Source organism: Ranitomeya variabilis, chromosome 6 (genome assembly GCF_051348905.1).
Source record: "Ranitomeya variabilis isolate aRanVar5 chromosome 6, aRanVar5.hap1, whole genome shotgun sequence".
NCBI classification, from domain to species: domain Eukaryota; kingdom Metazoa; phylum Chordata; class Amphibia; order Anura; family Dendrobatidae; genus Ranitomeya; species Ranitomeya variabilis.
In genome coordinates, this window is record NC_135237.1 from 402,661,336 (window position 1) to 402,674,404 (window position 13,069).

Below are 13,069 nucleotides of genomic sequence, written 5' to 3' on the forward strand. Positions count from 1 at the left end.
ATTTTTGGAAAAAATGTGCAGCAGCCTGCACTACTTCAAAAAAAAAAAAAAAAAGGACAGTATGAGGCAATGAACCACCCTCCCTGAACTGAATACAACCAGCTATGGATGGCCTATGTGGCTGCACTCAGACTAGAGAGTGGGCTGCACTCACACACACACACACACACAGACCTTGCAGATCGCTGTGAAAACAGCGCTACAAGGCAAAAGCAAGGTGAATAGTAGGTGAACACAGCGGTTGCTAAATTAGCCTTTGGAAAGCACAAAGAAGCAAATCGCTATCTCTAAACTGTCCCTCAGTCAGCAAACAGCGTCCTGTCACTAACTGAATTCACAGCAGAGTGATCGGAAAATGGCGCCAGCGACTTTTAAACTGCATCATGACATCATTTCAGCAGCCAATCACAGCCTTGCCAGTAGTTTCATGCCCTCCATGCTAAACAGGATGTGCCCACACTTGGAATCTTTCTCATTGGCTGAATTTCTGAATTTTGAATCATTGAACTTCCGATTCCGGTATCCGATACGCGCCAAGTATCGGAATCCCGGTATCGGAATTCCGATACCGCTAGTATCGGCCGATACCCGATACTTGCGGTATCGGAATGCTCAACACTATTTGTGGGCCTTTCTGTCTGAAGTTTAGTATTTAACAAGTGAAATGCATGCTCAATTGGGTTGAGATCAGGTGACTGACCTGGCCATTCAAGAATATTCCACTTCTTTGCTTTAATAAACTCCTGAGCTGCTTTAGGTCATTGTCCATCTGTAGTATGAAACGATGACCAATCAGTTTAGCTGCATTTGGCTGGATCTGAGCACACAGTATGTCTCTGAATACCTCAGAATTCATGAGAGTATAAATTTCAATCCAGGTACACATTTTACACACCCCTTGAGAAAGGCATTCGCCGAAATGCGCGTCGGGGGGTACGGGTGTTTGGTGCATACACATCCCTGTTACTGAATCTATTGGTATGTATATACCTTTATTGTTGATATCTCGTGGTAGCATTGCAGATGATTGTTTATACTTGATTATTTAGATATACTACATGATAATGCTGTCATGATTCATAGTGAATGATATGTTTGTGTGCACATTCCCCTGTCCTATCGTACGTGCTATGGATGGCATGGGGGGATTTCCCATTCTGCTGTTTTATACCTGTTATGATTAAATAAAGTTTTTGTATATTTCCATATATTTGGACTTATGACTGTGTTTCTCTGGATCTTCTGTTCTCAGGGATCAGAGCTGTTGTAAGATATGAAATGCTATTTTTGATTTTTTATTTCCAGCAATGAAGGAAATTGCAACTTGGAATTGTGGTGAGCGAAAATGCCCAGAACATTCTGGCTGTCTTATGGTCAGGTAAAATAACTCATGCATGGCTTATTTCCTGAATTTTGTAGTGCAAGATTTATTTTGCAATATACACGCTTGAGAAAGGTGGTGGCTATGGCCAGAAAAGTGTCAGCACATTTCAATAGGTATTATGTGACAGAGAATGCCCTCCTAGCTTTGCAAAAAAAGGGTTCAATTCGACGCTGTATATGTTGCAATGTTTATACGAACAGCATAAAGCGGTAACAGACTATATGATGTAGCAGTCAAACTGGAGCATGGGTTACTTTGAGATCTGACATTGGCACCCAATGAGGGATGTGTGTCGCCTACTGAAGCCCTTTGGAGAAACAGCAAAATTTGTCAGTAATGACATGTATGGAATCAGCTATGTAATTCTGCTTAAATTAATACTGGAACAAGCATTCAACAGCATGAAAGAAGGGATGCAAGAAGAACACCACTGTACAGCGCAGCGCTGTGTTTGTTGGGGACTCTCAAAGTCGATGTTGCATGCTGCAGTATTTGGAAGAGGAAGAAGAGGAGGAGCAGAGGGAAGTGGAGGAAGATATAGACTTGATGCAGGCAGGGGATGAAGCAGGTCATCAGAATGAAAATGATGATTATTACAATGCTAGCAGTGACAACCAATTGGCGCAATTGGGTTATAACACTGAAACAACAAGCACCCGGTGATTAATATAGAGAGGTTGATGGGACTGTAATAGTCATTAATAAATGAAATGCTTAAGTCTCTAAACAGTTTCCTTTTCATTAAAACTAAGGATGATATCCTCAGTTTTCTGCCTGGAACTATTCAGTTATTAACTACCTTTGGGATTCTCTGAAGGAAGCAGAGTGGAAGAATCAAAGAAAGAATCTTCCACAGATAAGAAGAAGATTTTAAAGGTAAATAATTTCATAATAAACAACCCTCTGCTTCTATAAGATTTCATATTCCAGATATCTCTCAGGTTTTGTTCTACCATTTTCAGTAAAAGCATTGACATCGCATTTGTGCAGATGGTTATAGGGAAAAGTAAGCATTGTGCCCATATATTTTATGCCACAGTTTTGCCACTTCAATAAGACATTTGGTTTTAGGGAAGAAAGAGATTTGGTAGATTAAGGGATTTGGGATTTTTCATAATTCATTTTATAATAAAAAGCTGGTTATACTCATGTATAATATCTATGGCTGCATTCATTAACTTCTCCTTGTCTGTCAGCGTAAATATCACTTAATCTACAGTGGCATATACAAGTTTGGGCACCACTGGTCAAAATTACTGTTATTGTGAATAGTTAAGCAAGTTGAAGATGAAATGATCTTTAAATGGTCTAAAGCTAAAGATGACACATTTCCTTTGTATTTTAGACAAAAAAAAGTTACAAAAAGGAAAATGGGCCGATGTTAAAGTCTGGGCAACCTTGGAGATTTGTGTGCTCAGATAACTTTTACCAAGGTTTCAGACCTTAACCCCTTAATCCCATATGACGTACTATCCCGTTGAGGTGGGGTGGGCCTTAATTCCCACCGACGGGATAGTACGTCATATGCGATCGGCCGCGCTCACGGGGGGAGCGCGGCCGATCGCGGCCGGGTGTCAGCTGACTATCGCAGCTGACATCCGGCACTATGTGCCAGGAGCGGTCACGGACCGCCCCCGGCACATTAACCCCCGGCACACTGCGATCAAACATAATCGCAGTGTTCCGGCGGTATAGGGAAGCATCGCACAGGGAGGGGGCTCCCTGCGTGCTTCCCTGAGACCCACGGAGCAATGCGATGTGATCGCGTTGCTCCGAGCATCTGTTACCTCCTATCCCTGCAGGCCCCGGATCCAAAATGGCAGCGGGGCTGCATGCGGGTCCTGTAGGGACTACTTCCGGGTCCAGAGCAGGCGCTGGTAAGCCTGCAGCGCTGTTAGTCAGATCGCTGATCTGACAGAGTGCTGGGCTGTCCACATGTGTAAAAAAAAAAAAAATCCTAAATAAAGAAAAAAAAAATATATTATTCCCATAAATACATTTCTTTATCTAAATAAAAAAACAATAAAAGTACACATATTTAGTATCGCCACGTCCGTAACGACCCAACCTATAAACCTGTCCCACTAGTTAACCCCTTCAGTGAAAAGGGAAAAAAAAACAACGCTTTATTATCATACCGCCGAACAAAAAGTGGAATAACACGCGATCAAAAAGACGGATATAAATAACCATGGTACCGCTGAAAACGTCATCTTGTCCCGCAAAAAACGAGCCGCCAAACAGCCTATAAACAAAAAAATAAAAAAGTTATAGTCCTCAGAATAAAGCGATGCCAAAATAATTATTTTTTCTATAAAATAGCTTTTATCGTATAAAAGCGCCAAAACATAAAAAAATGATATAAATGAAATATCGCTGTAATCGTATTGACACGAAGAATAAAACTGCTTTATCAATTTTACCAAACGTGGAACGGTATAAATGCCTCCCCCAAAAGAAATTCATGAATAGCTGGTTTTTGATCATTCTGCCTCACAAAAATCGGAATAAAAAGCGATAAAAAACTGTCACGTGTCCGAAAATGTTACCAATAAAAACATCATCTCGTCCCGCAAAAAACAAGACCTCACATGACTCTGTGGACCAAAATATGGAAAAATTATAGGTCTCAAAATGTGTAGACACAAAAACTTTTTTGCTATAAAAAGCGTCTTTTAGTGTGTGACAGCTGCCAATCATAAATATCCACTATAAAAAACGCTATAAAAGTAAATCAAACCCCCCTTCATCACCCCCTTAGTTAGGGAAAATGTTATGATCCGGTGACCTTGGAGCCGCATGAGAGACTTTCTCAGGAGTAGGTGGTACCTGTACTGACCGCAAACCCTAAACTAACACCGCAACTAGAAGTAGCCGTGGGATGTACCTAACACGTCCTAGACACCTCGACACAGCCGGAGGACTAAATACCCCTATAGATGGAAATGGGAATTCTATCTTGCCTCAGAGCAGAACCCCCAAGGATAGGCAGCCCCCCACAAATATTGACTGTGAGTATAAGAGGAAAGACACACGCAGGCAGAAAAACAGGATTTAGCAAAAGAGGCACTTCTAGCTAAATAGAAAAGGATAGGACAGAATTCTAAGCGGTCAGTATTAAAATCCTAAAAATATCCACAGCAGATAATACAAATATTCTACATCTAACTAAAGACATAGAAAGTATATCTGCATCTCCTGAGAATCCAGCATGATTGAAAAATCCAAACAAAGTCTAAGCTGGACAAAAACACAATGAATTGCACTGAATTGCAAAGCACACTGCATGTGTGCACAGAGACAAAAAAACAGACACTTATCTTAGCTGAATTGGCAGCAGGGCATGAGGAACCAGAGAGAGATGCAATCCCTCCAAGAACAATGGACAACTGGCAAGGACTCATGGATCCTGCTAAATTAAATACCTAGTAGAGCTGCAATCAGCAGAAACACCTGCCCTGGATTACAACCCCAAGACAACTGCACTACCACCAACAACCACCGGAGGGAGCCCAAGAGCAGAATTCACAACAGTACCCCCCTTGAAGAGGGGTCACCGAACCCTCACCAGAGCCCCCAGGCCGATCAGGACGAGCCAGATGAAAGGCACGGACCAAATCAGCAGCATGAATATCAGAGGCAAAAACCCAAGATTTATCCTCCTGGCCATAACCCTTCCATTTGACAAGGTACTGAAGCCTCCGCCTCAAAAAGCGAGAATCCAAAATCTTCTCAACCACATACTCCAACTCCCCATCAACCAAACACAGGAGCAGGAGGATGAACAGAGGGAACAATGGGCACCACATATTTCCGCAATAAAGATCTATGGAAAACATTATGGATGGCAAAAGAGGCCGGAAGGGCCAAACGAAAAGACACCGGATTGATAATCTCAGAAATCCTATAAGGACCAATAAACCGAGGCTTAAACTTAGGGGAAGAAACCTTCATAGGAACATGACGGGAAGACAACCAGACCAAATCCCCAACCCGAAGCCGGGAACCAACACACCGACGACGGTTAGCAAAACGCTGAGCCTCCTCCTGAGACAACACCAAATTGTCCACCACATGAGCCCAAATCTGCTGCAACCTATCAACCACAGAATCCACACCAGGACAATCAGAAGGTTCAACTTGCCCCGAAGAAAAATGAGGATGAAAACCAAAATTAGAAAAGAAGGGCGAAACCAAGGTAGCCGAACTAGCCCGATTATTAAGGGCAAACTCGGCCAATGGCAAGAAAGCCACCCAATCATCCTGATCAGCAGACACAAAGCATCTCGAATAAGTTTCCAATGTCTGATTAGTTCGCTCGGTCTGGCCATTTGTCTGAGGATGAAATGCGGAAGAAAAAGACAAATCAATGCCCAGCCTAGCACAAAAGGCCCGCCAAAACCTAGAAACAAACTGGGAACCTCTGTCGGACACAATATTTTCCGGAATACCATGCAAACGAACCACATGCTGAAAAAACAACGGAACCAAATCAGAAGAGGAAGGCAATTTAGGCAAAGGCACCAAATGAACCATCTTAGAAAACCGGTCACAAACCACCCAGATAACCGACATCCTCTGGGAAACCGGAAGATCCGAAATAAAATCCATAGAAATATGCGTCCAGGGCCTCTCAGGGACCGGCAAAGGCAAAAGCAACCCACTAGCACGGGAACAACAAGGCTTGGCCCGCGCACAAGTCCCACAGGACTGCACAAAAGAACGCACATCACGCGACAAAGAAGGCCACCAAAAGGACCTACCAACCAAATCTCTGGTACCAAAAATACCAGGATGGCCAGCCAACACAGAACAATGAACCTCAGAAATCACTCTACTAGTCCATCTATCAGGAACAAACAGTTTCCCCACTGGACAGCGGTCAGGTTTGTCAGCCTGAAATTCCTGCAGAACCCGTCGCAAATCAGGGGAAATGGCAGAAAAGACCAAACCTTCCTTCAGAATGCCGACCGGCTCAAGTACCTCAGGAGAATCAGGCAAAAAACTCCTAGAGAGGGCATCAGCCTTAATATTCTTAGAACCCGGAAGATACGAGACCATGAAATCAAAACAGGGACCATCGAGCCTGTCAAGGATTCAGCCGTTTGGCAGATTCGAGGTAAATCAGATTTTTATGATCGGTCAAGACCACAATACGGTGCTTGGCTCCCTCAAGCCAATGTCGCCATTCCTCAAACGCCCACTTCATAGCCAACAACTCCCGATTGCCGACATCATAATTGCGTTCAGCGGAAGCGAAAACTTACGGGAAAAGAAGGCACACGGTTTCATCAAGGAACCATCAGAATTCCTCTGAGACAAAACGGCCCCTGCCCCAATCTCAGAAGCGTCAACCTCAACCTGAAACGGAAGAGAAACATCTGGCTGACGCAACACCGGGGCAGAAGTAAATCGGCGTTTAAGCTCCTGAAAGGCAGAGACAGCCACAGAGGACCAATTCGTTACATCAGCGCCTTTCTTCGTCAAATCGGTCAGGGGTTTAACCATACTGGAGAAGTTAGCAATGAAACGGCGATAAAAATTAGCAAAGCCCAAAAATTTCTGAAGGCTCTTCACAGATGTGGGCTGAATCTAATCATGAATGGCCTGAACCTTAACCGGATCCATCTCTATAGATGAGGGAGAAAAAATGAATCCCAAAAAAGAAACCTTCTGCACTCCAAAGAGACACTTAGACCCCTTCACAAACAAAGCATTATCATGAAGGATCTGAAATACCATCCTGACCTGTTTCACATGAGACTCCCAATCATCGGAAAAAATTAAGATGTCATCCAAATATACAGTCATGAATTTATCAAGATAATTCCGGAAGATATCATGCATGAAGGACTGAAAAACAGATGGAGCATTAGAGAGCCCGAATGGCATCACAAGGTATTCAAAATGGCCTTCGGGCGTATTAAACGCAGTTTTCCATTCGTCATCCTGCTTTATACGAACAAGATTATATGCCCCCCGAAGGTCAATTTTAGTAAACCAACTAGCCCCCTTAATCCTGGCAAACAAATCGGAAAGCAAAGGTAAAGGGTATTGAAACTTGACCGTGATCTTATTCAAGAGGCGATAATCAATACAGGGTCTCAAGGAGCCATCCTTCTTAGCAACAAACAAAAATCCCGCTCCCAACGGTGAAGAAGATGGCCGAATATGCCCTTTCTCCAAAGACTCCTTAACATAACTCCGCATGGCGGTATGTTCAGGCACAGACAGGTTGAAAAGTCCGCCCTTAGGAAACTTACAGCCTGGAATCAAGTCAATAGCACAATCACAGTCCCTATGCGGTGGAAGGGAACTGGACTTGGGCTCATCGAATACATCCTGAAAATCAGACAAAAACTCTGGAACTTCAGAAGAGGAGGAAGAGGAGATTGACATCACAGGAACGTCATTATGAACCCCCTGACAACCCCCAACTAGTCACAGACATAGACTTCCAATCCAACACAGGATTATGTATCTGCAACCATGGAAAACCCAGCACAATAGCATCATGCAAATTATGCAACACCAGAAAACGACAATCTTCCTGATGGGCTGGCGCCATGCACATGGTCACCTGTGTCCAAAACTGGGGTTTATTTTTAGCCAAAGGTGTAGCATCAATGCCCCTTAAAGGAATAGGGTTCTGCAAAGACTGCAAGGGGAAACCACAATGCCTGGCAAATTCAAAGTCCATTAAGTTCAAAGCGGCGCCTGAATCCACAAACGCCATGACAGAAAATGACGACAATGAGCAGATCAAGGTCACAGATAACAGAAATTTAGGTTGTACAGTTCCGATGGTAAGTGAACTAGCGATTCTCTTTGTACGCTTTGGGCAGACTGAAATGACATGAGAAGCATCGCCACAATAAAAACACAACCTATTCTGACGTCTGAATCCTTGTCGTTCCGTTCTAGACAGAATCCTATCACACTGCATAGGCTCAGGCATCTGCTCTGAGGACAACGCCACAGCGCGCACAGTTCTGCGCTCCCGCAAGCGCCGATCAATCTGAATGGCCAGAGACATAGAATCACTCAGACCAACAGGCGTGGGAAACCCCACCCATATTTAACAGATTCAGAAAGACCCTTTCTGAAAATTGCCGCCAAAGCATCCTCATTCCATTTAGTCAGCACAGACCATTTTCTAAATTTCTGGCAATACAATTCTGCCGCTTCTTGACCCTGAGACAGGGCCAACAAGGTCTTCTCCGCTTGATCCACAGAATTTGGTTCATCATATAATAATCCTAGAGCCTGAAAAAAGGCATCTACATTAAGCAAGGCCGGATTCCCAGATTCCAGGGAAAATGCCCAATCCTGAGGGTCACCACGCAGCAGGGAGATGACAATTTTAACCTGCTGAATGGGATCACCAGAGGAACGAGGCTTCAGAGCAAAAAACAGTTTACAGTTGTTTTTAAAACTCAAAAATTTGGACCTGTCCCCAAAAAACAAATCAGGAGTAGGAATCCTAGGCTCTAAAAGTGGAGTCTGAACAATATAATCAGAAATACGATGTACCCTAGCAGCAAGCTGGTCTACACGAGAAACTAATCCCTGAACATCCATGCTAGCACAAGACTCCTCAGTCACCCAGAGGAAAAGAGGGAAGAAAAGACAAAGCAGGCTACAGAAAAAAAAATGGCTCTTTCTTCCCTTCTTCTGAGATGCATTTAACTCATTGTTGGCCAGTTGTACTGTTATGATCCGGTGACCTTGGAGCCGCATGAGAGACTTTCTCAGGAGTAGGTGGTACCTGTACTGACCGCAAACCCTAAACTAACACCGCAACTAGAAGTAGCCGTGGGATGTACCTAACATGTCCTAGACACCTCGACACAGCCGGAGGACTAAATACCCCTATAGATGGAAATGGGATTTCTATCTTGCCTCAGAGCAGAACCCCCAAGGATAGGCAGCCCCCCACAAATATTGACTGTGAGTATAAGAGGAAAGACACACGCAGGCAGAAAAACAGGATTTAGCAAAAGAGGCACTTCTAGCTAAATAGAAAAGGATAGGACAGAATTCTAAGCGGTCAGTATTAAAATCCTAAAAATATCCACAGCAGATAATACAAATATTCTACATCTAACTAAAAACATAGAAAGTATATCTGCATCTCCTGAGAATCCAGCATGACTGAAAAATCCAAACAAAGTCTAAGCTGGACAAAAACACAATGAATTGCATTGAATTGCAAAGCACACTGCATGTGTGCACAGAGACAAAAAAACAGACACTTATCTTAGCTGAATTGGCAGCAGGGCATAAGGAACCAGAGAGAGATGCAATCCCTCCAAGAACAATGGACAACTGGCAAGGACTCATGGATCCTGCAAACCTAAATACCTAGTAGAGCTGCAATCAGCAGAAACACCTGCCCTGGATTACAACCCCAAGACAACTGCACTACCACCAACAACCACCGGAGGGAGCCCAAGAGCAGAATTCACAACAGGAAAAATAATAAAATTAAAAAAATGTATTTATTTCCATTTTCCCATTAGGGTTAGGGCTAGGGTTAGGGTTAGGGCTAGGGTTAGGGCTAGGGGTAGGGCTAGGGTTAGGGCTAGGGTTAGGGTTAGGGCTAGGGTTAGGGTTAGGGCTAGGGTTAGGGTTGGGGCTAAAGTTAGGGTTAGGGTTGGGGCTAAAGTTAGGGTTAGGGTTGGGGCTAAAGTTAGGGTGAGGGTTTGGATTACATTTACTGTTGGGATTAGGGTTGGGATTAGAATTAGGGGTGTGTCAGGGTTATGGGTGTGGTTAGGGTTACCGTTGGGATTAGGGTTAGGGGTGTGTTTGGATTAGGGTTTCAGGTAGAATTGGGGAGTTTTCACTGTTCAGGCACATCAGGGGCTCTCCAAATGCAACATGGCGTCTGATTTCAATTCCAGCCAATTCTGCGTTGAAAAAGTAAAACAGTGCTCCTTCCCTTCCGAGCTCTCCCGTGCGCCCAAACAGGGGTTGACCCCAACATATGGGGTATCAGCGTACTCAGGACAAATTGGACAACAACTTTTGGTGTCCAAGTTCTCTTGTTATCCTTGGGAAAATAAAAATTTGGGGGGCTAAAAATCATTTTTGTGGGAAAAAAAGGATTTTTTATTTTCACGGCTCTGCGTTGTAAACTGTAGTGAAACACTTGGAGGATCAAAATTCTCACAACACATCTAGACAAGTTCCTTGGGGGGGGTCTAGTTTCCAATATGGGGTCATTTGTGGAGGATTTCTACTGTTTAGGTGCATCAGGGGCTCTCCAAACGCAACATGGCGTCCCATCTTAATTCCAGTCTATTTTGCATTGAAAAGTAAAATGGCGCTCCTTCCCTTCCGAGCTCTGCTATGCGCCCAAACAGTGGTTTACCCCCACATATGGGGTATCGTCGTACTCAGGACAAATTGCACAACAACTTTTGTGGTCTAATTTCTTCCCTTACCCTTGGGAAAATAAAAAATTGGGGGCGAAAAGATCATTTTTGTGAAAAAATATGATTTTTTATTTTTACGGCTCTGCATTATAAACTTCTGTGAAGCACTTGGTGGGTCAAAGTGCTCACCACACATCTAGATAAGTTCCTTAGGGGGACTACTTTCTAAAATGGTGTCACTTGTGGGGGGTTTTAATGTTTAGGCACATCAGGGGCTCTCCAAACGCGACATGGTGTCCCATCTCAATTCCAGTCAATTTTGCATTGAAAAGTTAAACGGCGCTCCTTCCCTTCCGAGCTCTGCCATGCGTCCAAACAGTCGTTTACCCCCACATATGGGGTATCAGCGTACTCAGGACAAATTGCACAACAACGTTTGTGGTCCAATTTCTTCTCTTACCCTTGGGAAAATAAAAAATTGGGGGTGAAAATATCATTTTTGTGAAAAAATATGATTTTTTATTTTTACGGCTCTGCATTATAAACTTCTGTGAAGCACTTGGTGGGTCAAAGTGCTTACCACACATCTAGATAAGTTCCTTAGGGGGTCTACTTTCCAAAATGGTGTCACTTGTGGGGGTTTTCAATGTTTAGGCACATCAGGGGCTCTCCAAACGCAACATGGCGTCTCATCTCAATTCCAGTCAATTTTGCATTGAAAAGTAAAATGGCACTCCTTTCCTTCCGAGCTCTGCCATGCGCCCAAACAGTGGTTTACCCCCACATATGGGGTATCAGCGTACTCAGGACAAATTGTACAACAACTTTTGGGGTCCATTATCTCCTGTTACCTTTGGTAAAATAAAACAAATTGGAGCTGAAATAAATTTTGTGTGAAAAAAAGTTAAATGTTCATTTTTATTTAAACATTCCAAACATTCCTGTGAAACACCTGAAGGGTTAATAAACTTTTTGAATGTGGTTTTGAGCACCTTGAGGGGTGCAGTTTTTAGAATGGTGTCACACTTGGGTATTTTCTATCATATAGACCCCTCAAAATGACTTCAAATGAGATGTGGTCCCTAGAAAAAAATGGTGTTGTAAAAATGAGAAATTTCTGGTCAACTTTTAACCCTTATAACTCCCTAACAAAAAAAAATTTTGGTTCCAAAATTGTGCTGATGTAAAGTAGACATGTGGGAAATGTTACTTATTAAGTATTTTGCGTGACATATCTCTGTTTTTTAAGGGCATAAAAATTCAAAGTTGGAAAATTGCGAAATTTGCAAAATTTTCACCAAATTTCCATTTTTTTTTCACAAATAAACGCAAGTTATATCGAAGAAATTTTACCACTGTCATGAAGTACAATATGTCACGAGAAAACAATGTCAGAATGACTAAGATCTGTTGAAGCGTTCCAGAGTTATAACCTCATAAATGGACAGTGGTCAGAATTGTAAATATTGTCCCGGTCATTAACGTGCAAACCACCCTCGGGGCTTAAGGGGTTAATTAGCTTGTCAGGGTTATGAATTGTTACTATCATTGTTAGGACAGGCCTGGTGATGCAAATATCCCAGCTTTATAAAAACGCAGCCTCCTCTAACCTTGTGCCAAAAGAAGTTGCTATGGGTTCTTCTAAGCAGCTGCATGCATAGCACTCTGAAAATGAAAATGGTGGAGGCCCTCAAAGCAGGAGAAGACTACAAGATGATAGCAAAGTATTTGCAAGTTGTCCTTTCCTCAGTTTTGAAAAGTAATTAAGAAATGGCAGTTAACAGCAATGGTGGAGGTCAAGATAATGTCTGGAAAACCAAGCAAAATAAAAGTGAGAGCTGCTCATAGGATTGCTATGACCCCGGCTTGACTGCAAAAGTCCTTCAGAAAGATTTAGTGGACTCTGAAGTGGTGGTACATTGTTCTATTGTTCAGAAACACCTGCACAAATATGGCCTTCATGGAAGAGTCATCATACGAAAACCTCTCCTGTGTCCTCACCATAAAGTTCAGCATCGGAAGCATACAAGCCTGATGCATTTTGTAAACGAGTCCTGTGCACTGGTGAGATTAAAATAGAACTCTGGCCACAATAATTAAAAGTATGGGGTTCTGTTGCAGCCAATGGAACTGGGAACCTTTCTTGGGTAGAAGGAAGAATGGATTCAATTAAATTTTAGCAATTTCTGGATGCAAACATAACACCATTTATAAAAAAGCTGTAGTTGAAAAAATGATGGCTTCTGCAACTGGATAATGATCCCAATCACAGGTCAAAATCCACAATAGACTACCTCAAAAGGCT